This window comes from Aquarana catesbeiana, linkage group LG02 (genome assembly GCF_042186555.1).
Source record: "Aquarana catesbeiana isolate 2022-GZ linkage group LG02, ASM4218655v1, whole genome shotgun sequence".
NCBI classification, from domain to species: Eukaryota; Metazoa; Chordata; class Amphibia; order Anura; family Ranidae; genus Aquarana; species Aquarana catesbeiana.
The window spans coordinates 734937111-734963713 of NC_133325.1; positions in this window are offsets into that span (position 1 = coordinate 734937111).

A 26603-nucleotide genomic window follows, 5' to 3' on the forward strand; every position below is an offset into this window, starting at 1 on the left:
CTGGGAACGTGGTGATGTACGAAGCGTACGACGAGCAGATAAAAGTTCAATAGCCAGTGCACCATCCTTTGGGCTCCTTCTGCTAATCTCATGTTTATCTCGTGTTAATAGAAGTTTGGTAAGAGACGATTCGTGCTTTTCAGCCTCGTGCTTTTAAGTTCGTTTCTGCTTTTCAGTTTGTGCTTGTTGGTTCGTATCTGTTCTTAAGTGCATGTTGTCAGTTTGTTCCTGTCTTTCGGTGCATTCTTGTCCACTCATTTCTGATTTTTAGCTCGTTCTTCTCAGGTCCCTTCTGATTTTCAGTGCGTTCTGTCAGTTCGTCCTGAGCAGCCGTTTGTTTTCTAGCCATGTTGCAGTTATGTACTCGTTGTAGAGTTTGTGCCGTTGTTGGGCTTGGTGTTGGAGTTATTGCTTTGACCCAAGTCCAGTCAATGAACAGGGGGAGGAAGATTTCTTGGACCAAGAATTGGTTGCTTAATCGTGACCAATTCTCTCATATGCCTTTGTTGCGGGAGCTCCAGGAGAATACACCTGATGATTTCAGGAATTATCTCCGCACGACGGACCCCGTCTTTCACCGTCTGTTAGCTTTGCTGTCCTCTTATATTACAAAGCAGGACACCTGCATTCAGCAAGCCATCACTCCTGAACAAAGACTTGTCGCCACCTTGCGGTACTTGGCGATGGGGAGAAGTTTCCAGGATATCAAGTTCACGACTGGGATCTCCCTGCCAGGTTTAGGGAATCAGTATTCCAGAGACCTGTTCTGCCATCATTCAGGTCCTGCAGAAGGACTATATTAAGGTAAGTTTTAACCTTTAACATCACATTCTATGTATTTAATGTTTGCTAATGTATTGTATTTATTTCATCATTCCATAATTACCATTATTGTAATATGCTGTGAATGTCCTCGTTGTCCTCATGCATGCTGTAAGCTTTTAATGCTCCTTTTCTGTCTTTCATGCATATTTGCCTTTACTAACCTCCCCAGCATGCTATCCTGGGCCCATACACACCTAGCCTAGTCACGAAACAATGTATTTTGTCAGCTCCATTGTAGTGCTTACCCTAGTGTGTCCAAGTGTTATTGTTGTCCTTAAATTCAGGCAGAGTGCAAGAGGCTTTTTTTGGGGCCAAAATTCATTTGGAACCCTCCCTCCCCCCATACTCTATCTGCTGACTGTGCCAAACCCATACACACTATACCTACCTCCTTTGTGGTCATATTTATGGATGAATTCATCAAAGCATGTAGTGCAAGTGCCTGCCTGAATACTTTCAAATGGTATTGTTTAAAGTTTTGTTCTCCTATTATCTTGATAGGTAATTGCAGAATGTAAAAATGTGCTTCAGTTTGGACAGTGTGTATTCATATTTTTGGATTATGACACTTCTTACCTGTCCAGTGGACTGCCAATAGTGTAAGTAAAGAGGGGCTGGCCAAAGTAACACACATTATTTATGCATTCAGCTCTCAATGAAGTGGAGAGGGTTACCTTTCCAAAACATTCCCCCCCTTCACCATACAATTTTTACAATGGGCCATCAGAGGGGGTGAGGAATCTGGTAAGTGGACCTTATAATTTTGTCTTTAAATACTCAATAAATGCTCTACTTATGTTGGCCAAGAATGTTTGTGTCTAATCTGCTTGCACTGTTATGTGCAAAAGTACTAATTTTTTTTCTTGTTTGACTCCACAGTTACCTTCCAACACACAGGAAGACTGTGGCCTCCCAATTCGACCAGAAGTGGGACTTTCCCAACTGCGGTGGTGCAATAGATGGGAAGCACATCCGGATCATCCCACCCCCCAACTTGGGGTCATACTACTTTACTCACAAGGGGTACAATAGTATTGTGATGTTAGCGGTGGTGATGGCGAATTATGAGTTCTTATATCTGGATGTCAGGAAGTAGGGATGAGCCGAACACCCCCCTGTTCGGTTCGCACCAGAACATGCGAACAGGAAAAAAGTTCGTTCGAACATGCGAACACCGTTAAAGTCTATGGGACACGAACATGAATAATCAAAAGTGCTAATTTTAAAGGCTTATATGCAAGTTATTGTCATAAAAAGTGTTTGGGGACCTGGGTCCTGCCCCAGGGGACATGGATCAATGCAAAAAAAAGTTTTAAAAACGGCCGTTTTTTCAGGAGCAGTGATTTTAATAATGCTTAAAGTCAAACAATAAAAGTGTAATATCCCTTTAAATTTCGTATCTGGGGGGTGTCTATAGTATGCCTGTAAAGGGGCGCATGTTTCCTGTGTTTAGAACAGTCTGACAGCAAAATGACATTTTGAAGGAAAAAACTCATTTAAAACTACCCGCGGCTATTGCATTGCTGACAATACACATAGAAGTTCATTGATAAAAACGGCATGGGAATTCCCCAAAGGGGAACCCCGAACCAAAATTAAAAAAAAAAAATGACGTGGGAGTCCTCCTAAATTCCATACCAGGCCCTTCAGGTCTGGTATGGATATTAAGGGGAACCCCGGCCAAAATTAAAAAAAAAAAATGACGTGGGGTTCCCCCTAAATTCCATACCAGACCCTTCAGGTCTGGTATGGATTTTAAGGGGAACCCCGCGCCAAAAAAAAAAAAAAAAACGGCGTGGGGTCCCCCCAAAAATCCATACCAGACCCTTATCCGAGCACGCAACCTGGCAGGCCGCAGGAAAAGAGGGGGGGACGAGAGTGCGGCCCCCCCTCCCTCCTGAACCGTACCAGGCCACATGCCCTCAACATTGGGAGGGTGCTTTGGGGTAGCCCCCCAAAACACCTTGTCCCCATGTTGATGAGGACAAGGGCCTCATCCCTACAACCCTGGCCGGTGGTTGTGGGGGTCTGCGGGCGGGGGGCTTATCGGAATCTGGAAGCCCCCTTTAACAAGGTGACCCCCAGATCCCGGCCCCCCCCCTGTGTGAAATGGTAAGGGGGTACATAAGTACCCCTACCATTTCACGAAAAAAGTGTCAAAAATGTTAAAAATGACAAGAGACAGTTTTTGACAATTCCTTTATTTAAATGCTTCTTCTTTCTTCTATCTTCCTTCATCTTCTGGTTCTTCTGGCTCTTCTGGTTCTTCTGGTTCTTCCTCCGGCGTTCTCGTCCAGCATCTCCTCCGCGGCGTCTTCTGTCTTCTTCTCCTCGGGCCGCTCCGCACCCATGGCATGGGGGGAGGCTCCCGCTCTTCTCTTCTTCTCTTCTTCTCTTCTTCTCTTCTTCATTTTCTTCTCCGGGCCGCTCCGCAATCCATGCTGGCATGGAGGGAGGCTCCCGCTGTGTGACGGCGCTCCTCGTCTGACAGTTCTTAAATAACGGGGGGGGGGGCCACCCGGTGACCCCGCCCCCCTCTGACGCACGGTGACTTGACGGGACTTCCCTGTGGCATTCCCCGTGATGTCACAGGGAAGTCCCGTCAAGTCACCGTGCGTCAGAGGGGGGCGGGGTCACCGGGTGGCCCCGCCCCCCCCGTTATTTAAGAACTGTCAGACGAGGAGCGCCGTCACACAGCGGGAGCCTCCCTCCATGCCAGCATGGATTGCGGAGCGGCCCGGAGAAGAAAATGAAGAAGAGAAGAAGAGAAGAAAAGAAGAAAAGAAGAAAAGAAGAAGAGAAGAAGAGAAGAGCGGGAGCCTCCCCCCCATGCCATGGGTGCGGAGCGGCCCGAGGAGAAGAAGATAGAAGACGCCGCAGAGGAGTTGCTGGACGAGAACGCCGGAGGAAGAACCAGAAGAGCCAGAAGAACCAGAAGATGAAGGAAGATAGAAGAAGCATTTAAATAAAGGAATTGTCAAAAACTGTCTCTTGTCATTTTTAACATTTTTGACACTTTTTTCGTGAAATGGTAGGGGTACTTATGTACCCCCTTACCATTTCACACAGGGGGGGGCCGGGATCTGGGGGTCACCTTGTTAAAGGGGGCTTCCAGATTCCGATAAGCCCCCCGCCCGCAGACCCCCACAACCACCGGCCAGGGTTGTGGGGATGAGGCCCTTGTCCTCATCAACACGGGGACAAGGTGTTTTGGGGGGCTACCCCAAAGCACCCTCCCAATGTTGAGGGCATGTGGCCTGGTACGGTTCAGGAGGGAGGGGGGGGCCGCACTCTCGTCCCCCCCTCTTTTCCTGCGGCCTGCCAGGTTGCGTGCTCGGATAAGGGTCTGGTATGGATTTTTGGGGGAACCCCACGCCGTTTTTTTTTTTTTTTGGCGCGGGGTTCCCCTTAAAATCCATACCAGACCTGAAGGGTCTGGTATGGAATTTAGGGGGAACCCCACGTCATTTTTTTTTTTAAATTTTGGCCGGGGTTCCCCTTAATATCCATACCAGACCTGAAGGGCCTGGTATGGAATTTAGGGGGACCCCCACGTCATTTTTTTTTTAAATTTTGGTTCGGGGTTCCCCTGTGGGGAATTCCCATGCCGTTTTTATCAATGAACTTCTATGTGTATTGTCGGCAATGCAATAGCCGCGGGTAGTTTTAAATGAGTTTTTTCCTTCAAAATGTCATTTTGCTGTCAGACTGTTCTAAACACAGGAAACATGCGCCCCTTTACAGGCACACTATAGACACCCCCCAGGTACGAAAGTTAAAGGGATATTACACTTTTATTGATTGACTTTAAGCATTATTAAAATCACTGCTCCTGAAAAAACGGCCGTTTTTAAAACTTTTTTTTGCATTGATCCATGTCCCCTGGGGCAGGACCCAGGTCCCCAAACACTTTTTATGACAATAACTTGCATATTAGCCTTTAAAATTAGCACTTTTGATTTCTCCCATAGACTTTTAAAGGGTGTTCCGCGGCATTCGAATTTGCCGCGAACACCCCAAATTGTTCGCTGTTCGGTGAACTTGCGAACAGCCAATGTTCGAGTCGAACATGAGTTCGACTCGAACTCGAAGCTCATCCCTATCAGGAAGAATGGCTGTATGTCAGATGGTGGAGTGATCGCACAGATGGAATTTTACAGGTGTCTCCAGAATAACAGCTTGGGCTTGCCACTTCCAGCGAATAACATGGCGGACCTCCAGTTTGTTTTTGTGGCAGATAAGGCCTTTGCACTGGGGGACCATCTGATGAGGCCATTTCCCATGAGGACCCTGACCCCGGAGCAGAGGGTTTTTAATTACCGGCTGGCCAGAGCCAGAAGAGTGGTCGAGAATGCCTTTGGCATAATGGCCAGCCGGTTCCGGCTTTTACAAATGGCCATCAATATGGCTAAATACAAACTCAACCATATCATTATGAGCTGCTGCATTCTTCATAATTTCCTGCGGAAGAATGCAGCCAACTATCTGGCCTCAGTTGCGACTGAGGCCGACTTACCGGCATAAACAATGACTATGCTTGAAACTGGCCGTCCTGGCTTGCCCCCCCAAAGCGCCTGCGAAGTACGGCAAAGCTATGTAGAGTACTTAGTGAGTAGGGGGGCAATTGATTTACCAGAGAATCTGGAAGCTCTTTAAAATATTTTTTTTTTAAACTAAACTCATATTTCACTTGATTTACTGCTTGTGTTTCTTATCTGTCTTCTAGGTTCTAGAATGGTCTTTTATTTTTGTCCATTTTCTTCAATAGTGCAAACATAACTTATTTGATACATGAGGTGACAATATCTTCTTCAACTATTATGTTGTGCTGTGGGTCTGCTACACACACACAATGTTTTTGTTATTAATGTATGTAATGCATTAATGATAAAAATAATCATCCTTTTCATCTCCATGAATGAATTGCTTGTAGTCCTTAAAATGGCCTGATTTGGGGAAATTTTACAGCACAGTGGGGGTTATTTTCTAAAGGCAAAACCACTTTGCACTGCAAGGGCACTTGACAGTGCCCTTGTAGTGCAAAGTGGATTTGCCTTTAGTAAATACCCCCCATTGTCACTGTAACTACACCAACTTACTAAAAAAAAATGGTATTGAGCATTGAAAGAAGAAGCCACACATTGTTAAGTATAAAACATTTTACTCCAAGCACATTCACATGTGCGTTATAAAAGGGTTTTTTAACAAATCAACATCTTTGGTGTATAACATGTATGTTTGACAGTAAATAGCCTTTTTGGTGGATAAACAGGCATGTTTAAAACCTAAACATACACATCCCCAACTCAGGAACTTACAAAGTTCAAATTTGCTATAGTGAAGGCCATATGAGACATTAGTATGTCAAAACTGTGTTGATTTTGCCTTCATCAGATGGGGTGATCTCTTCAAATTTTGAAGATGCACACAAATATTGACTCAAAATTTGCATTTCCCTCATGATCCCATGCCTAAAATATGTGTCTTTTTCCTACATCTATTTTTCTAAAGCCACAAAACACACAGTGTGTCAACATGTGCTATCTGCCATCATGGGATATCAATGTACGCGTTTTATGGGTGCAACCCCTTGCTCAAAACTAAAGTAGGTGAGAGTAAGGGGTTGCATCCCCGAAACACGTCCAATGATCCCCCATGATAGGAGCTAGCACATGTTGACACACTGTGGCTTATTTAAAAAAAGCAAAACCACTTTGCACTACAAGTGCAATGCAAGTGCACTAGAAAGTGCACTTGTAGGGCAAAGTGGATTGTCCTTTCTATATTAAGGCCCAGTGTGTCAACATGTGCTAGCTCCCATTATGGGGGATCAATGGACGTATTTCGGGGGTGCAACCCCTTCCTCTCACCTACTTTAGTTTTGAGGAAGGGGTTGCACCCACAAAACATGTACATTAATATCCCATGATGGCAGATAGCACATGTTGACACACTGTGTGAAACTTTGTGTGTGTTTCAAAATGTGGCTTTGCAATTACTTTAAAACTTTTAAAAAACATACAACAAAAACAACAAAATATACATTTTTGGGGGGTTTTAGATTTTGCCTAAAACATCAATGATGTTGGTCAGTCTTTTTTGAACATCATTGATATTTTGCTTGACCTTTTCTAAATCCCAATTGCACACCGTGATCTCACTGATGAGTACTTGTGCACTTGCACTGTTGAAGTGAGTTTCTTCTTCCACAACATCCACATCACTTAAAAATAAAAAAAACACACCATGTATTATAAATATGCAGGCATATATCTATTACCTGAAGCTGTGGTCTGAGACACTGACCTGTTGTAGACACCATTTTGACCACTTCCTGAACCTCTGTATCCACATCCACAGGTTCTGCATCCACATCCTCAGGTTGTGTGCTGAGTTCCTCTTCTTCAGGAGAGTGGAGTTCTAGGTGTCCTCAGATGTCACAATTCTTTTCTCCCCTATGTGAATACAAAAATGGTATACTTAGCATACAGATATTCGAGGCTAGAAATAGTAATATGAAACATTGCTTGGACGTGTCGTCCAATTGTCTGTTTTGGCAGAGTTCCAAGCTGAAGACATGATTTTTTCCCCTTTCAAAAGCTGGAATACCTGTTTTGTGCAAGTTTCACACATGGAGAGACCCCTAGTATCCACTGGAGCATCTGCGTGAGACACCATAAAAAGGTTGTTATGGTGTCCCACACTAGTGCTCCTGCGTCCAGATGTGTAAACAGCTGCTGAGTGTCCTCTCCTTACACTGAATCAAGTTGTCATTTCATTCTAGTTTCAAACACACCTAGACAACAATGTAATAAACTTCTTTTAATTAAAATAGGCATGAAAAAATGTAGTTAACCTGCATCTGCCAACAATGCCGTATTAGTGGTCGAACGAACAATGTTTAATACGAACGATTATACTGTGCCCCCGAACCTCAAACTTGGCATTTTAAATTGTACAACAGTAAAGAAAAGCACATGAAAAGTAATAATAATAATAATAGGAACACACGACAGATACTTACTTTTTTGCAGCACTTTCTTGATCCTTCTATACTGATCCTGCTACCTCAATTTCAGGTCTGACCAGCGTTTCCTCAATTGCTCCTTGGATCGTCGTACCCCAAAAGTCCTGTGCAGACTTCTCACAACTTTAGTCATGATCTTGGCCTTTCTCACATTTGGGTTTCTGTACGGTCCATGATTCCCATCATAGTCTGTCCTCTTCAAGATTTCCACCATCTCCACCATCTCTTCAAAGGAAATATTTGAGGTCTTATATCTCCTCCTTGATCTGGAACTGCCTTGCTCTGGGCTTACCTTGTCGTTGTTGAGAACACCACACACCTGCTGTATCTCCGCCATGTGCTCTCCCACTGCCCCGAAAGAGAAGAGGAGGGGAATACACTAAAAAGAAGGACAGGGACGGAGTTTCACACATGCGCAGTGTATATAAAGCATAACACACGGGCGACGTACGTACGATCTGTGAGTGGAGGACGGAAGATCGTTAGCGCTGATCGTTCAAACGAAGGTACAATTGTAACTTGGGGCATCAGTGGTTAGTGGCCTATACTGCTTAGAGATTGAGGCCTATATTTAGATTAGGAGAGTTTAGCCTGACATTAGGGTTTGTCTTGTGTTGTGTCTTGCAGATAAAATGGTGGATAAATTCACAGACCCTGACTTCCTGTCCAACTTCATAGACAATTACAGGGAGCTGCCATGCCTCTGGCAAGTCCAATGCAGGGACTATTCGAACAAGCGAAAGAGGAAGGCAGCGCTGGATAAACTGTTGGAATTGGTGAAGCCTGTGTATCTCACGGCAGACATCAACTATTTGAAGGCCAAAATTGGTAGCCTGAGGAGCACATATAATAGGGAGCGCATGAAGGTCCAGGATTCCATGAGATCCGGAGCAGCAGCAGATGACGTATATGTCCCCAGGCTACATACACATGGTACTACAACAGACTGCGTTTTTTGTCAGATCAGACGGAACCCAGGCCATCACTATCAACACTTCCTTCAACACTTCCTTCCACAGCAGCTGAGGCTCCTGAAGTCCAACCTGGGCCTTCCATCCAGGAAGAAGATGTGGAGTAGCCCAGCTTGACCCAGGTATAGCATTGTTGAACATATTTCTTGTCACAAATTGAATGATGTTAACTAGATGTTATTGATCACTAATTTATGATTTAACAATGTGGTTTACATATCAATAGACAGTAGTAGCCAAAAATGATTGGGACAAGAATGAAAATACTGGGGTCATAATGATAGTCTTTTCTATTTGTTAACATTAATTTGCAACAGTCATAACTCAAAATTGTTTGTGATTGATGACCAAAAACCTAAAACTATTTATCATTTTAATACACAGGAAAGTCTCAGCCAGGAGGAGGCCGTGGCATGCAGCCTGACGGAACCCCAGGTTCCTCCCCTCCGTCCTCCAACCAAAAGGACCAAGAAGGCAAGGAATCTTAAAGAGTCTGTGTCTGCTTTCTTAAAACAGGCTAATGCGGCACTTAACACGACCCCTGGTGGCCAGGAGGCATTTGGACTTGTCACTGCAAGCAAACTAGAACACATGGAGGAGGGAACACTCTGTGAAGAAATAATTTTGAAGGCCCTAAACAAGGGGATGAAGGGTGAACTCACAATTCAAACTCACTTATGTGAGTTGGACCATACTCCTCCAGCAACACCCCCAACACCACTGCCACCCAACACACCACAGCAGCATGGAAGGAAGCGTGGAAGGAAGTGTTAAGAGTGATGGCATGGGTTTGGTGTGGTCTGGCAAAAAATGCAGACTGTTGCAAGACCACAGCCTTGGGACATGTATGTCATCTGGTGCTGCTACCGATTTCTCGGAGTCCTGGACCGTATTGTGCTTCCTACTAAATGGACTCCTCAGGTTACCACTTTTGACAATCAAATAATTGATGTCTGCCCTGGGGTACAAAGGCTTCACCAATTCCAACTGTTTCTCCAGCGTTGCCTTCCTCTTTATTTTGTTATGACCTTGTGCTTCCTATTAAATTTCAAATTTTTGTTTGGACAAATACTTGGCTATGTGTTTTACTTCAAAAAAGGACAGTTTGTTTGTGAGTAGGCAGGTACATTTCAAAAATGCAATGAAAAATTAACAAGGGACACCAAAATTTTTAAAGAACACAGATCAGCATCCCTTTATGTATCTTTGAGGTTAAAAAATCCAAGATAATAATGGTGTTGTGGTAACTTGACACCCAAAACGAAAAAAAAAAAAAAAATATGGAGATCACTAGAAAAAATAAGATTATTCTGGAAATCATGAGTAAAAAAAACAACAAAAACAAATATTATTCAGGAGATCACTACAAAGAATAAAAAATCAGTTTGTCAGAACTCTGTGTTAATATCAGCAGCAAAGCAACTTCATTATTATAGCATTATAAAGAAGAAGAGAATGCGCTGCATTGAGAGATTTCATAATTTGCCGCGTGACGAATGTGATATCTCCACTACGAACGCTAGGTTTACAAGACCGAGCTTTTCCGGCTCGTACTTGATTCCGAGCATGCGTGAACTTTTGTGCGCGGACTTGTGTACACACGATCGGACATTTTGACAACACAGTTTTGTTGACAGATAATTTGAGAACCTGCTAGCCAACATTTGTTGGCGGAAAGTCCGACAGCAAATGTTTGGAGCATACACATGGTCGGACTTTCAGCCAACAAGCTCACATCCAACATTTCCCGTCGGAAAATCCAACTCTGTGTACTTGGCTTAAGAATGGCGCCAAACTACGCTACCTAAAAATCTGCATAGGCGATGCTTAAAAAACATTCTTACAGGTTACCAGTTTAGAGTTACAGAGGAGGTCTAGTGTTAGAATTATTGCTCTCGCATAATGTTTGCAGCGATGGACCTCAAAGTCCGTCACTATAAATAAAGTAGGAAAAATTAAAAAAATCCTAATTAGAATCTTGCTTGTCCCAGTGTGACTTTCACCATCCAGAGGGAAAAGAAGGGAAAAAGAGACCACCGTTTGTGGCTACAAAACACCAAACTCGCCAATTCCAAAAGCTACCAGTGCAGCAATTAGTGCATTTTTAAAGAACACAGATCAGCATCCCTTTATGATCATCCAGGCTCTATCCATCCATCCACTCTTGGTCTTCCCACTGAAATTGTAACTCTGCACCACTAGGGAGAGTGAGAATGCCGCTATGCCACTGTATGGGGAGAAAGTGCTCACCACATGGAGCCAGACACCAGAAGGGGCCAGATATAGTGTAGTATTTTATTATGACATCTTATGCTCTGTACACACGACCAGACTTTATGGCAGACTAGGTCCGATGGTCTTCCCGATGGACTTTCGATAGAGTTACGGCAGACTTCTGAATGAACGGACTTGCCCACACACAGACTAAAGTCCGTTCATTTTGAACGTGATGAGGTACGATGGGACTAGAAAAGGAAGTCAATCTCGCCGCTTTTATCGGCGAGATTGACACCTTGCGAGCCCCGTCGCAGGGCATACCAGGCCCTTAGGTCTGGTATGGATTTTAAGGGGAAGCCCCTACGCCGAAAAAACAGCGAGGGGGTCCCCCAAAAATCCATACCAGACCCTTATCCGAGCACGCAGCCCGGCCGGTCAGGAAAGGGGGTGGGGATGAGTGGGCGCCTCCACTTCTTCCGATGTTGACACGCTGCTCTCTCCCACTGTAATGCTGTGTGAGCGGTGCGCAATGACTGTGTAGACATGGGGCATGGTCATCGGGAGTTGTCCCCTGGTGACCCCGCCCCTTATGACATCACAGTCCCAGGGCATGATGGGACTGTGCCATCATAAGGGGTGGTGTCACCGGGTGACATCACCCGGTGACCACGCCCCATGCCTATATAAGTCATTGCGCACCGCTCACACAGCATTACAGCGGGAGAAAGTGTCGTGTCAACATCGGAGGAAGAGAAGAGGGAACAAGATGATGGAGAAGACTGGGCCACCACTAGCAAAAGAGCGGCAAAAGAGCAGAAGATAGCGGAGGAGCCCGGCAGAAGAATTGGAGAGTGGGAGAAGAACTGGACACCGGGAGAAGAGGCCAGAGAGCAGGAGAAGAACCGGAGAGAGAGGAGAAGTCGAAAGAGACCCCCGAAGTCGGAAGAGACCCCCAAAGTCGGAAGAAGACCCCCAGAGCTGCCTAATAAATTACTTTAAAAACCTGTCTAGTGTGTTTTTTTATTGACACTTTTTTCCCCCAGGTGAATGGGTAGGGGTACCCCATACTCATTCACATAGGGTGGGGGGGCCGAGATCTGAGGGCCACCTTATTAAAGGGGGCTCCCGGATTCCGATAAGCCCCCCGCCTGCAGGGCGCCCCCCTCCCCCAAAGTACCCACCCCCTCATTTTGAGGGCATGCAGCCTGGTACGGTTTAGGAGGGGGGCGCTCACTTGTCCCCACCCCCTTTCCTGACCGACCGGGCTGCGGTCTCTTCCTTCTTCTCCGCGCTCTCCGGCTTCTTCTCTGCTCTCTTCGGTTCTTTTCCCGCCCTCCAGTATCTTCTGCCGGGCTCCTCCGCTATCTTCTGCTCTTTTGCTGGCTCTTTTGCTAGTGGTGGCCGGGTCTTCTCCACTGTCTTCATCTCTCTTCTCTTCTGCCGATGTTGACACGATGCTCTCTCCCACTGTAATGCCATGTTCGCGGTCCACAGCACCTTATATAGGGATGGGGCGTGGTCACTGGGTGATGTCACCCGGTGACCCCGCCCCTTATTATGTCACAGTCCCGGGGCATGAACGGGGATCAAAGTCGGATCCCCGTTCATTGAAAGTCGGATGCATGTCGGCTTCTAGTCGCAGGGCAAATTCAGATCCAAAGTAGGGCGGCTGTCATGTCGCACCAGTGTGAACCCAGCCTAATCTTACAAATAAGTAGGGATGAGCTGAACACCCCCCGGTTCGGTTCGCACCAGAACCTGTGAACGGACTGAAAATTTACACGAACGTTAGAACCCCCATTTAAGTCTATGGGACTCGAACGTTCTAAATCAAAAGTGCTCATTTTAAAGGCTAATTTGCTTGGTATTGTCCTAAAAAGGGTTTGGGGACCCGGGTCCTGCCCCAGGGGACATGCATCAATGCAAAAAAAACTTTTAAAAACGGCCGTTTTTTTGGGAGCAGTGATTTTAATGATGCTTAAAGTAAAAAAAAAGTGAAATATTCCTTTAAATATCGTACCTGGGGGGTGTCTATAGTATGCCTGTAAAGTGGCGCGTGTTTCCTGTGCTTAGAACAGTCCCTGCACAAAATGTCATTTTTAAAGGAAAAAAAGTCATTTAAAACTGCGGCTTTAATGTAATGTCGGGTCCTGGCAATATGGATGAAAATCAGTGAGACAAACAGCATGGGTACCCCCCAGTCCATTACCAGGCCCTTTGGGTCTTGTATAGATATTAAGGGGAACTCTGCACCCAAATTAAAAAGGGAAACAGCAGTATACGGGCTCTGTACTCTGAACAGCAGTATACAGGTGGTGCAAACAAGACAGGGACTGTAGGTTTGTTGTTAAGTAGAATCTGTTTGTAATTTTGAACTGGTACATTTTTAACGTGTTTAGCTCCAGCCAAAAAATCTATTTTAAGCTTTTGTTTTGCTGTCTGTGCTCCTCTTCAGAAGATTTCACCTCACTTTTGTCCCAATGACAAATGTTTTTTTAAAATTTGGGGTTTTTTGTGAAACAAGGATTGGTGATAAAGCATCAGTGGAAAGGAGAAATGTTTTTCCCATATTAACTCTTACAGGAGAGAATTTCCCTTCCTAGGGGTAGATTTCATCTCACTTCCTGTTGTCTCCTTCCGTTTGCAGCTAGGAGTCGTTTGTAAGTTGGATGTTTGAAAGTAGGGGTCTGCCCTATATACTCAGCAGAAATTTGGCCGTTAGGTGTTGCTGTGGCCACAACACTGTAAGCCCTCACAGGGACCTGCTGTGAAATATTAGATCAAGAATTGTAATTACGTGCCCCTGTTGAACAAGGGCTGAAAAATTGGGCCTTAGGCACTGGTGCTGGTGCCACAACACTGGAACCCCTCACAGATACTTTAGTTGGAATGCAGGAACGAGCTTTGCTGCAAAGTATTGCCTCCAAAATTGTAATTACATGCCCCTGTTAAACAGGGGCAGAAAAATTGGGCCTTAGGCACTGGTGCTGGTGCCACAACACTGCAACCCCTCACAGATACTCTAGTTGGAACGCAGGAATGAGCCCTGCTGCAAAGTATTGCATCAAAAATTAAAATTACACGCCCCTGTTAGACAGGGGCTGAAAATTGGGCCTTAGGCACTGGTGGTGGTGCCCAGAACCAAAAATGTTCTTACAAGCTATCAGCGTGATCATTGAGGAGAAAGAGGATAATTACTCAGGATAGTCACTCAGCATCAGCATAGGTAGTCTTTGAAGGGATCTGAGATTTCAAAAAAAATTATTCGGTTACATCAGCATCAGGTGCTTGGTAGCTGGTGGTGATCCAAGACTGATTAATTTTTATGAAGGTCAGTCGATCGACCGAGTCGGTGGACAGACGCACCCTGTGATCGGTTACAAAGCCTCCAGCAGCACTGAATGTGCGTTCCGAAAGAACGCTGGATGCAGGACAAGCCAGTAGCTCAATTGCATACTGTGCAAGCTCTGGCCAGTGATCCATTCTCAAGACCCAGTAACCCAGAGGATTTTCGGTGGGAAAGGTGTCCAAGTCAGATCTTGCCCCTAGGTATTCCTGCACCATGTAAAACAGACGCTGGTGATGGTTGCTGGAACTGATCATACCTTGGGGCTGCGGACTCAAAAATTGTCTGAACACATCAGTCAGATGGCCACCTTCTCCACCGCTCCTTCTTTGACTGACCGAAGCCTCAGCAACACGTTGTCCAGAAACAGGAGCTTGTAACCTCCCAGTCTCTGGGAACGCGTTGCACAGACCTTTCTGCAAGGCCTCCTGAAGATGTTTCATCCTCTGCTCCCTCTGCAATGGCAAGATAAGGTCCGCAACCTTACCCTTGTAACGTGGATCAAGGAGGGTTACCAGCCAGTATTGGTCCTTCTCCTTGATACCACGAATACGAGGATCCTTACGCAGGCTTTGCTGGATCAGGGAGGCCATGCAGCGTAGGTTTGCTGAGGCATTCGGTCTGGAGTCCTCTGGATGACATGGTCCGCAGCCACCTCCTCCCAGCCACGTACAAGTCCATGTGTTTCTTGGGACTGATCCCTTAAAGACTGCTGCTGATGCTGAGCGCTAGGCTCCACCTCCATACTGACACAATCCTCCTCCTCCTCGTCCTCTTCCTGTGTGATCGGTGGGCACACAGGAACACTGTCTGGATAAAGGGGGCCTTGAGAGCTAAATAAGTCCTCCTCTTCCTGCCTCTGTTCTGCCTCAAGTGCCCTGTCCATTATTCCACGCAGCGTGCGCTCCAACAGGTGGACAAGGGGGACAGTGTCACTGATGCATGCACTGTCACTGCTCACCATCCTCATGGCCTCCTCAAATGGTGACAGGACAGTGCATGCATCCCTGATCATGGCCCACTGGCGTGGGGAAAAATACCAAGCTCCCCTGACCCTCTCCTGGTGCCATAGTCGCACAGGTACTCATTGATGGCCCTCTGCTGCATGTGCAGCTGCTGCAGCATGGCCAACGTTCCACCTGGTGGGCATGTCACAGATTAGGCAGTTCTTGGGCAGGTTAAACTCCTTTTGGAGGTCTGCCAGTCGAGCACTGGCATTATATGACCGGCGGAAATGCACACAGACTTTCCTGGCCTGCCTCAGGACATCTTGTAAGCCCGGGTACCTGCCCAAGAACCGCTGCACCACCAAGTTAAGGACGTTAGCCAAACAGGGCACATGGGTCAGTTGTCCCTGTCAGAGGGCAGAGAGGAGGTTGGTGCCATTGTCGCAAACCACCATTCCTGCCTTAAGTTGGCGTGGCGTCAACCACCACTGAACCTGCCCCTGCAGAGCTGACAGAACCTCTGCCCCAGCATGGCTCCTGTCCCCCAAGCACACCAGCTCAAGCACCGCATGGCATCTTTTGGCCTGCATACTTGCGTAGCCCTTTGAATGGCTATGGAGCACCGCTGGTTCCGAGGACAAAGCACAGGAAGAGGCCATGGAGGAAGAAGAAGAGGAGGGGGTGGAGGAGAGAGGTGTGTCACAATCATTAGTAGTGGCATTTTGGAGGCGTGGTGGCAGAACAACATCCAACACTACTGCACTTTGTCCTGCATCCTTCCCAGCTGCCAGCAGAGTCACCCAATGTGCAGTGAAACTTAGGTAACGTCCCTGTCCATGCCTGCTGGACCATGAGTCAGCAGTAATATGCACCTTACCGCTGACCGCCCTGTCCAGCGAGGCCAAGACATTGCCTTCCACATGCCGGTAGAGAGCCGGAATCACCTTCTGTGAGAAAAAGTGGTGTTTGGGTACCTGCCACTGAGGAACCGCACATTCCAGGTATAGTGGGATTGGAGATCTCAGCTGATGAGGAGCAAGGAGAGGTCCTCGTTGTTCTTTGGTGTGGGTCTTTTAGATACGCTTGCAAACGAACTGCATGGCAGGTCAACATATGTCTGGTCAAGCATGTGGTGCCCAAGCGGGAGATGTTTTGGCCACGCGAGATACGTTTGAGACATATGTTGCAAATAGCAGCGGTGCGATCTGATGCACTTGTCTCAAAAAAGGCCCACACCAAAGAACTTTTGGAATAACGCGCAGAGACAGCAGCGCCCTGCACATGCAGAGTTTTGGGGTGTGATGCAGTCAGTGTGCTGCCCTTAGGCTGGCCCCTGGAGGGCATCCTGCCTCGTTGGTGATGTGCCTCCTCCTCCTCTCTCCTATCAGGCACCCACGTTGAGTCAGTGACCTCATCATCCCCTCCCTCCTCATCACTGGAGCAAACCTGGCAGTATGCTGCAGCAGGGGGAGCATGACTGCCAGATTGCTGTCCTTCTTGGGCACCCCCTCTGTCCGTGCTCATGTTACTGCCTTCATCTAGCTCAGTATCATCATCAGAGACTTCTAAACGCTGGGCATCCTCCTGGAGCATGTACCCAACACTGTGGTCAAACCAGTTTGAGGGACTCCTCAGGAGGACATGGTGGGGCTAGGGAAGGAGTCACTGATGCCATTGAGCCGAGGGAAGAGGCCGTGTTGGCAGCTGCTTTGCCAGACAAAGTACCCTAAGCATGGGTGAGAGAGGATGAGGAGGATGAGGATGGCTTGGTTATCCACTCGACCAAGTCTTCCGCATGTTGTGGCTCAATACGGCCAGCTGCCAAAAAAAAGGCCAAGTGTGTCCCACGGCCACATGCTGGTGAGGATGCACCGTCTCCACGACCAGCACTGTTGCCTCTAGACACAGAGCCTGCTTGCCCTCTTTTATTGGCTTGTGACTGTCTGCCTCTCCTTGTTGACCTTCCAGACATACTAATGGCCTGTAGCTGCACTAAGCTGGGACATATATATATATATATATATATATATATATATATATATATATATATATATACTGATACTGCAGCTAGCAAAATCAACTGCCTGCCTGTAGTATGAGAACACCACCAACCTTCTACAGGTAGCTTTAGGTGAACACTGTGCAGAGCTCGCAAAAAACTAACTTGTAGCTTATTTAGCTGCCTCCGGTAGTGATAGGATCAGGAAAACACCAACCTTCTACAGGTAGCTTTAGCTGAACACTGTGCAGAGCTCGCAAAAAAATAACTTGTAGCTTATTTAGCTGCCTGCGGTAGTGATAGGATCAGGAAAACAGCACCAACCTTCTACAGGTAGCTTTAGGTGAACACTGTGCAGAACTCACAAAAAACTAACTTGTAGCTTATTTAGCTGCCTGCGGTAGTGATAGGATCAGGAAAACACCACCAACCTTCTACAGGTAGCTTTAGGTGAACACTGTGTAGAGCTCGCAAAAAACTAACTTGTAGCTTATTTAGCTGCCTGTGGTAGTGATAGGATCAGGAAAACACCAACCTTCTACAGGTAGCTTTAGGTGAACACTGTGCAGAGCTCGCAAAAAAAACTTGTAGCTTATTTAGCTGCCTGCGGTAGTGATAGGATCAGGAAAAAAACACCAACCTTCTACAGGTAGCTTTAGGTGAACACTGTGCAGAGCTCGAAAAAAAAACTTGTAGCTTATTTGGCTGCCTGTGGTAGTGATAGGATCAGGAAAACACCACCAACCTTCTACAGGTAGCTTTAGGTGAACACTGTGCAGAGCTTGCAAAAAACTAACTTGTAGTTTTAGCTGAACACTGTGCAGAGCTCGCAAAAAACTAACTTGTAGCTTATTTAGCTGCCTGCAGTAGTGAAAGGATCAGGAAAACACCACCAACCTTCTACAGGTAGCTTTAGGTGAACACTGTGCAGAGCTCACAAAAAATAACTTGTAGCTTATTTAGCTGCCTGCGGTAGTGATAGGATCAGGAAAACACCACCAACCTTCTACAGGTAGCTTTAGCTAAACACTGTGCAGAGCTCGCAAAAAACTAACTTGTAGTTTTAGCTGAACACTGTGAGGAGGGCGCACTACACTAACTTGTAGCTTTAGCTGAACACTGTTCAGAGGACACACTACACTAACTTGTAGTTTAAGCTGAACACTGTGAGGAGCACGCACTACACTAACTTGTAGCTTCAGCTGAACACTGTGAGGAGGACGCACTACCCTAACTTGTAGCTTTAGCTGAACACTGTGCAGAGGTCACACTAAACTAACTTGTAGCTTAGCTGAACACTGTGAGGAGGACGCACTACACTAACTTGTAGCTTTAGCTGAACACTGTGCAGAGGTCGCACTACACTAACTTGTAGCTTTAGCTGAACACTGTTCAGAGGACGCACTACACTAACTTGTAGCTTTAGCTGAACACTGTGCAGAGGTTACACTACACTAACTTGTAGCTTTAGCTGAACACTGTGAGGAGGACGCACTACCCTAACTTGTAGCTTTAGCTGAACACTGTGCAGAGGTCACACTAAACTAACTTGTAGCTTTAGCTGAACACTGTGAGGAGGATGCACTACACTAACTTGTAGTTTTAGCTGAACACTGTGCAGAAGTCACACTAAACTAACTTGTAGCTTTAACTGAACACTGTGAGGAGGACGCACTACACTAACTGTAAATAGTCTAGCTGCCTGACTGTGGTACTAATAGGATCAAAAGAACACCAGCAATTTTCTTCAGGTAGCCTGCCTGTCAGTAGGAAGATAACAGGAATGGATCTAGCTAAACTGAATACAGTGTATATATATATATATATATATATATATATATATATATATATATATATATATATATACAACACCTGGGATGCATATATATACACAATACACTGTAAGTGCAACTAACTCACTGACTGTCCTGCCTAATCTAGCTGACTCAAATGAAATGACACTATCTTTCTCTCTCTCTCTAAGCAGGCTGGAACACACTACACAGGGCCGCCATGCAGGCAGCCTTATATAGTGTGGGGCGTGTTCTAAACCCCCTGAGCCATAATTGGCCAAAGCCACCCTGGCTTTGGCCAATTACAGCTCTCTCTACTGACGGCGCTGTGATTGGCCAAGCATGCGAGTCATAGTGCATGCTTGGCCAGTCATCAACCAGCAATGCACTGCGATGCCGCAGTGAATTATGGGCCATGACGCGCCACACGAATTTGGCGCGAACGGCCCATATCGTTCGCAATTCGGTGAACGATCAAACAGATGATGTTCGAGTCGAACATGGGTTTCGACTCGAGCGCGAAGTTCATCCCTACAAATGAGTGGTATTTGACTTTTTTCCCAGTATCTCCAGAAATCTACAAGTATTTTAGACTATAAAGAATATATAAAGAACAGTAATTAATTTATATCTAGTGTGGTTTACTGGACACATATATATGATTAGTTTATTTATTCCTTATAGGATCACATCCTTTATTGGATCACATTATTTATTGGATCACTGTGCTACATTAAGGTTGATGGTAGTGCTTTAATAAAGTGGATGTAAACCCAGATTTTTATTTATTTATTTATTTATTTTTGATGTCATAATGTAGAGTATAAGATTTCCTATCATTTGAGCCCAGTCTTGCCACAAAGAGTTAATCTAGCTCTGAGCAATCCTCTTTTATTGTTCAGTGAGATAAATCTTGACAGAAAAAAACTTTGTCAAATCCTCCCCCTTGCTGTTAGTGACAGGCGATTTACATATCTTGTGCACTAGCCTAAGACATGCATTATTTTTTAATTCCCACCCCCACTCCTTTCTTCAGCAGCTCTGCAAGGATTGGCTGTTCCACACCTCAGCATGATTTGGCATGCTGAAGTCATGTGGTTACTTCCCTGTCTTTTCACTGGATGTTAGAGATCATAGCATAAGTTCAGTGTAAGAAATACACAGGAGAAAATGCATATTGACAAGGGGAGTGTAGCGGTGGGACAGAGAGTCTACTGACAACAGACCTACCCACAGAATCTGCAGTTTTTCGGGTCTAATAACAGACAGAGGGGAGACATTTGACAGGTAAAGATACATGCAGGAGGCATGTATATCCTTATAGATAACCCCTATGGCAGTAGTTTAGAAAGGATGACATTGGGTTTACATCCACTTTAATTTTTTATACAAGAAGCCCTATATCTCCGGAACTATAGGTGGCAGTGGTGGGGTAGGACTTCAGCTACCTACCCCCCAAATAGCCAAACAAAAGAACTTGCTGCTCCAGGTGAGACAGGAAGCCTAATGATATCACGGGTGCCCGCCTTGGCTTGCCTCCACATATGATCAACACTGAAGAAATGGCTGCACTCCAAGATCCATCAAAATTCGTATTTAATGAACGAACATCCCAAGTGTTACAGACCATTCAAATGGTAGACGCCTTTCACACACTAACAGCTGCGCTTAATCATTAATGAATTAGCGCACCTGTTAGTGTGTGAAAGGAGTATACCATTTGAACTGTCTGTAACACTTGGGATGTTCGTTCATTAAATATGAATTTTGATAGATCTTGTAGTGCAGCCATTTCTTCAGTGTTGTACCTACCCCCCAAATATGGGGTCTCTGTGACCCCAGGTCGCCGAGCTACGACCGAAGCTCAATCTTTTTTTTTTTATGTTCATGGCAGGTGCACCTGCCTCCCCTGACTGCACATCTCTCACACATACACACACATACACACGTATACAGATAGCCTTTTAAAAAAACGGCAGTACTTTACCTTATTTCTTCCTGCTGGGTACTGCACTGTAGGGGGAGGCAGAGAGCACAGCACACACTGTGCTTTCACTTTAGGTGTAATCAGTGTGATGAGCCCGCAGTGCCGATTTACAGTTTGGCTGAGGATCGGGGAGCTCGGTCTCAGCCGCCCTTGCCACTCCTATCTAGGCATACAGGGGGCCCACATGCGATGGCGACTCATGCGACCACTGTACATCCGCCCCTGGTAGGGGGTGTACCTTTCAATCATCTGATCTGCCGGTCCTCCGTTCATAGATTGTTTTTTTTTCTTTTTCATAGAAGTTGTAGTATGGTTTCTATTAATGGAGGAGTTGGGTGAAAAGGATGGGAGGGGATAGTTGGGCCCCCTTGCTGAGTTCCTGTCACAGATCCCTCATTTCTATTATTGTCCTCTGCACCAGAAAATTATAGTGGTGGGGTAGTGGCGGGGGGGAGGGGCATCAGAGGAGGTAGATTTAATCTAAATCAGGGGACAGCAGCACAAGGGACATGTGCATCACTGATGGTTAATAATGTCCTTTGTGCTCATGTTTTATTATTTTTTAAACTAAATTTAGCCTTTAAATCTTAATGAATCTGTGTTGAACTTACGGACTCCCTATGTGTATGGTTGAACATAACAGAATAACAATGAAAACCTTCTTCTAATGTGAATTACAACAATAATAGAGAACATATAAGAGATTTATTTATAAATAAATGTGAAAGAATGCACACTCATTATCCAAGTCTTTACCAAAGTGCCACTTAGAAAAAAAAGGGCAGCCGTGTAAAGAATATTATCTGCAGTAGATCTACCTGTTTGGTGGCAAAAAATGTTACCCTTATCAAATTAAAACAAAAATAAAACTTACCGCTAACTACCAGAGTAGTACAATAATCAAACAAATATATGTTGCAGCTAATCCACTGTCTTGTGTTCCCACACCAACTCTCAAATTCTATCCAAAAAGTGCAGTGCAACAAAAACAATTGATCTTTACAAAGGATCAATATAAAATCCACATGTGTAGCTAAGTGTAAACCTCTGAGCTAATTCAAACTGACACACAAAAAAATATTACAAAAGCGGAGAAAAAAATGATCAATAAAGAGAAACAATTGATTAAAGTGAAACAATCGATCTAGGATTCACATGTGTTTCTATGTATAAGCCTTAGCACTCTTTAAATTGTAATACAGGTAAGTATAACAAAGACAAAAAAAAAGATTGATACATTAAAAACAATCGATCCACACATTTAAAATAAATAATAATGTGCCATAATTATCTGTTTAATAAAATACCTTTAATATTACCAAAAAGTGTCCATGTGGTTATTTCAAATATTCGTAGGACACCCAAAAACATACAAAAAAAAAAATCAGGCGATAGACACCAGTCTTATTCCACTAAATTTAAAATGTCCATCAAATCCATGCAGCATATCTTCTTCCAACACCAGTATTGTGTTCACCACCACCTGCTTACCTAGATCTATGACCCACTAAACAGTAAGATCAATACACGCTTTGCCCTTATACCGACTCTGGTATTCGATCCAGGGATATCTCCAGATTCATCAACAAGTGGGCATCAATCTGCCTCCTGTGGTCAGCACTCTCTCCAACCGCAATCACTCAAAAAAATATATATACAGCCTCTCATAGTTCAGTATTGTAAATATACCGTCCCTTTATTAAAAAAACCTTCATTAAAAACCCCAAAAATCAGTGCACTTTCATCCAGTGCTCATAGGGTATCGCCTCCTTTAACAACAGAAAATTGCCCCTTTAAGGAAAACCATCAACTCCTGTATATGTGTATCATAGCAGCTTACTTCTTGATCTGGGCATGATGACATCACTTGGACCCACCTCTGACATGTTTTGTCACATGACTTGTGACTTTATCTAAAGGAAGAACTTGTCCCTTCTCAAAATGCCTTGAAAACACCTCCACTTCACTGCTCTCTGATTGCTGCAGGCACACCACATTTCTGGGTGGGCCTAAGCCCCCGTTCACACTGGTGCAGCTTTGAAATTGGGCTACTTCAAGACTTTCATTGTGGCTTGTGACTTCATACAACAGAAATCTATGCAATTAAATCGCCATGAATGGAGTCGCCATGAAATCGGCAAAAAGTAGTGTAGGTGTTCTGTCAAAACAGCCAACTCCCAACTCATGGGACTTATACGTACACACGCTACTGTGCATGCGCAATCGCTATCTGGCCATTTACTAGCTATTTGTTTGGATTTATGTATCTATCTGCCTGTATTCTACTAATATGATGTAAGTGCATTACTTGTTATTTTCTATATTGTTCATACACTATTGATTGCACTGAATGCACTTCAGTAATCTTGTTATATGCATTGTGTTATATATTGCAAATATATTTTTAGCACTGCACTTCTTATTTACATATTGTTTGTGCCTGGTATCTGGGTTATAGTGCACAGCTGCTGTTTTGTTTTAGTTTCTAAGCACGGATATAATTTTTACACTTTTTTATTTTGGTTGTAGACCAGATGCTCAAGGAATTTGGATAAAAAGGGGAGCAAGGAGATGGGGCATAGGTTGTTAAGATTGGATGGGTCCAGTGAGGGCTTTTAAAGTATGGGGCTGACAAGTGCTTGTTTTGGAGAGTTGGGGAAGATGTCAGAAGAGAGGGAGAGATTGAAGATGTGGGTTGGAGAGTGTAGAATAGAGCCAGAGGGTGAACATAGCATTTGCGAGGGAACAGGATCCAGAGGGCAGGTGGTAAGATGGGCGTTAGCAAGTAGTTTAGCAACCTCGTCTATAGTGGTGGGGTTTAAAGAGTTAAGTAATGATTGTACCTGTGGGCATAAGGTGTAAAGCGTGGAGGATATCTGAACAGTAGAGATCTCTTTACGAATTGTATTAATCTTCTGTTTGAAGTGATTGGCAATCTCCTGGGTAATGAGTGAGTTGCTGGGTGGAGGACAAAGTAGAGAGTTGAAGGTAGAGAAGGGTTGACGGGGACGGGATGATAAGGTGTTAACGAGAGCTAAAATAGGTCTGCTTGGCAGTGAGGAGGCAGAAATTGTATTTTTGGAGGGCAGATTTATACTGGTTGAAATCTTTCTGAGACTTTGTCTTACGCCACAGGCGCTCAAGAGCACGGCTGAGTTTTTTCAGACTTCTAGTGTCATCTGTTTGCCAAAGTTGAAGGGGACCTGGCCTGATTCTGTGTGTAGTGAGGAGGTCCAGTGAGGCTAGAAGTTAAGTGTTGTAGACAGAAGTGGCTAGGATGGTGCAGGAAAGGGGTGCAATTTTGATTGATAGTGGGGATCTCAGAAGAGAGAAAGTAGGGTAGCCAGGCAGAGAAGTCATCAAGAAAGGTTGATGCTGGTCCAGGGGGCTGGTAGATCACAGCTATCCTTGGAGAAACTGGGGAGAAGAGACGAATGCAGTGCACCTCAAATGAGGCGAGTGACACTATGTGGGGCTAAAAGGATTCCAACAGCCCCTCCTTTGCATCCACTGGGTCTGGGGGAGTGAGTCCAAAGAAGACCACTGTGGAATAGGGCAGCAGAAGATGCAGTGTCGGATTCATGAAGCAACGTTTCGGCAATGGCGGGTAGATTAAATGGGTTAGCGATAAAGAGATCATGGAGTGAGGTGAGGTTGTTACAGAGTAGGCATTCCAAAGGGCACAAGAGTAAGGGAGTCTGGTCATGGGAAGAAGAGAAAATGGAACTAGATTGTGTGCATTGCGGCTGCAGCCAGAGGGTGTGGGGTAATGGAAGCGTTGAGTACAGTTAAATGAGGGAGGCCCAGGGTTTTGGGGATATATCACCAGAGGTTAGGAGAAGCAGAAGGGTGAGGGAGGTAATGTGGGAGTGTGATTTATATGAAGGGACATGCCCCAGTGTCCTGGAGTTGTTTTGTGCGTTTGGATTTAGAATTAACAGGAGTTGGTGAGTGCAGTAGTACTCAATCAGGTGCGACTTGTCATGCGATTTTTGAACTGTCAAATTACATGACAAATCGCACTGGTATGAAGGGGGGCTTATACCTGCTTTGCCGGCTGTACACAGTGGTTCCTCCCACTGGCTCATAATTCACTTTCACCCAAACAGAAGAGGTGAGAAATCCAAAATGTTACCCTTATCAAATTAGGTCAAAAGAAAGCTTCCAAAGGAGACACTTGTTCTAGTGACAGCTCCTGGACTGGAAGTGAGAGGAAACCTCCCCATGAGGACAAAGACAAAAAAAAGAAAAACGGAGAGGATTTTAAAGTGTATGTATGGGCCAAAAAAACAGATCAATACATTTCTGAATTACATAAACATTTGTTCATGTTTTGTCAATTTAAAAATGTTGCAAGTGAAGAAAAATACCTGTTGATCCTGCACTGAAATCCTAAAATAGTGTTATCAACCCTGCCCCATTTACCTTTGTAAACTGCAAAACATCTGCTTTTATGCTGCTTCTTCATAGATACATTACAGTGAATGAGTATAGTCACTCTAGGCCAGAAATGTGTTACTGGTGAGATCACGAGGTGAAAAAAAGAAACCTGAAAAAATGCAGGTATTTGAGTTTAGATATACCTTAAACAAAAAAGTTGGCTTTGTTTTCGTAAATTTAGCCTTTTCGTTATTTATTGCTTCAATTGCTCAGTAATACCTAATGATCCTGCCAGTTCCCCTTTCTTTGTTTCTTCATTTGGACCACATCAAGCTTAGAAGCAGATCTGTGCTGGTGTGGTCAGTTTCATTCATTTCCCCTGACATGGGAGCTACAGGAAGCTGTGCCTACACATGCGTGCCTGTAGTTCCAAAGTCAGATTCCAACTGCCACTTCCTCCATCCAGCCCTCCACAGTTTTATTGACAGTGGCAGGAGCTGCACTGTCTTAAGAGGGTCCCATTTGTATACCTCCAAACTTTTTGTGATGGTAATAAGGGACACCTATTAAAAAAATGATGTAGGTATACACACCCTCTGACACACCACCTTAAAGGAGAATTGTACAAAAAATTTAGTTAAACCCACAAGTTTTTTGTTTTTATTTACCGCTACTATTCCTTTATACGGGTTATTGAAATTTACAGATGCAGCAATTTAGAAATTAGATTAAAGAGGTATAGCACTGGGAAACACTTTTTGAAAGATAAAAAGTGCATGTTATATACAACTATATAGATCAGACCAAATGAGGAGAACAGAGAGACTTTGCTTCAAATCAGGGACAGTCCCTCAAAATCAGGAGCAGTTGGGAGCTATGCATTCCCATGGAGCTAAAGGTCCCCGTGTGTGTGATACTCACAGGAGCCACCAGGCATTTCCTGCAGGCTCTGCCCTTAGCCCTATGGAAGAGGATGGGGTCAAGTGGTCTTTTGATCACAGCCAGGGCTGCAGCCTACCTGGCAGGGCCCCCCAATTTGTATTTTTTTTTACATTTTTTAAATTATTTTATTTTACAATGCTTACATTTTTTATTAAAATGTTTTAAAAAT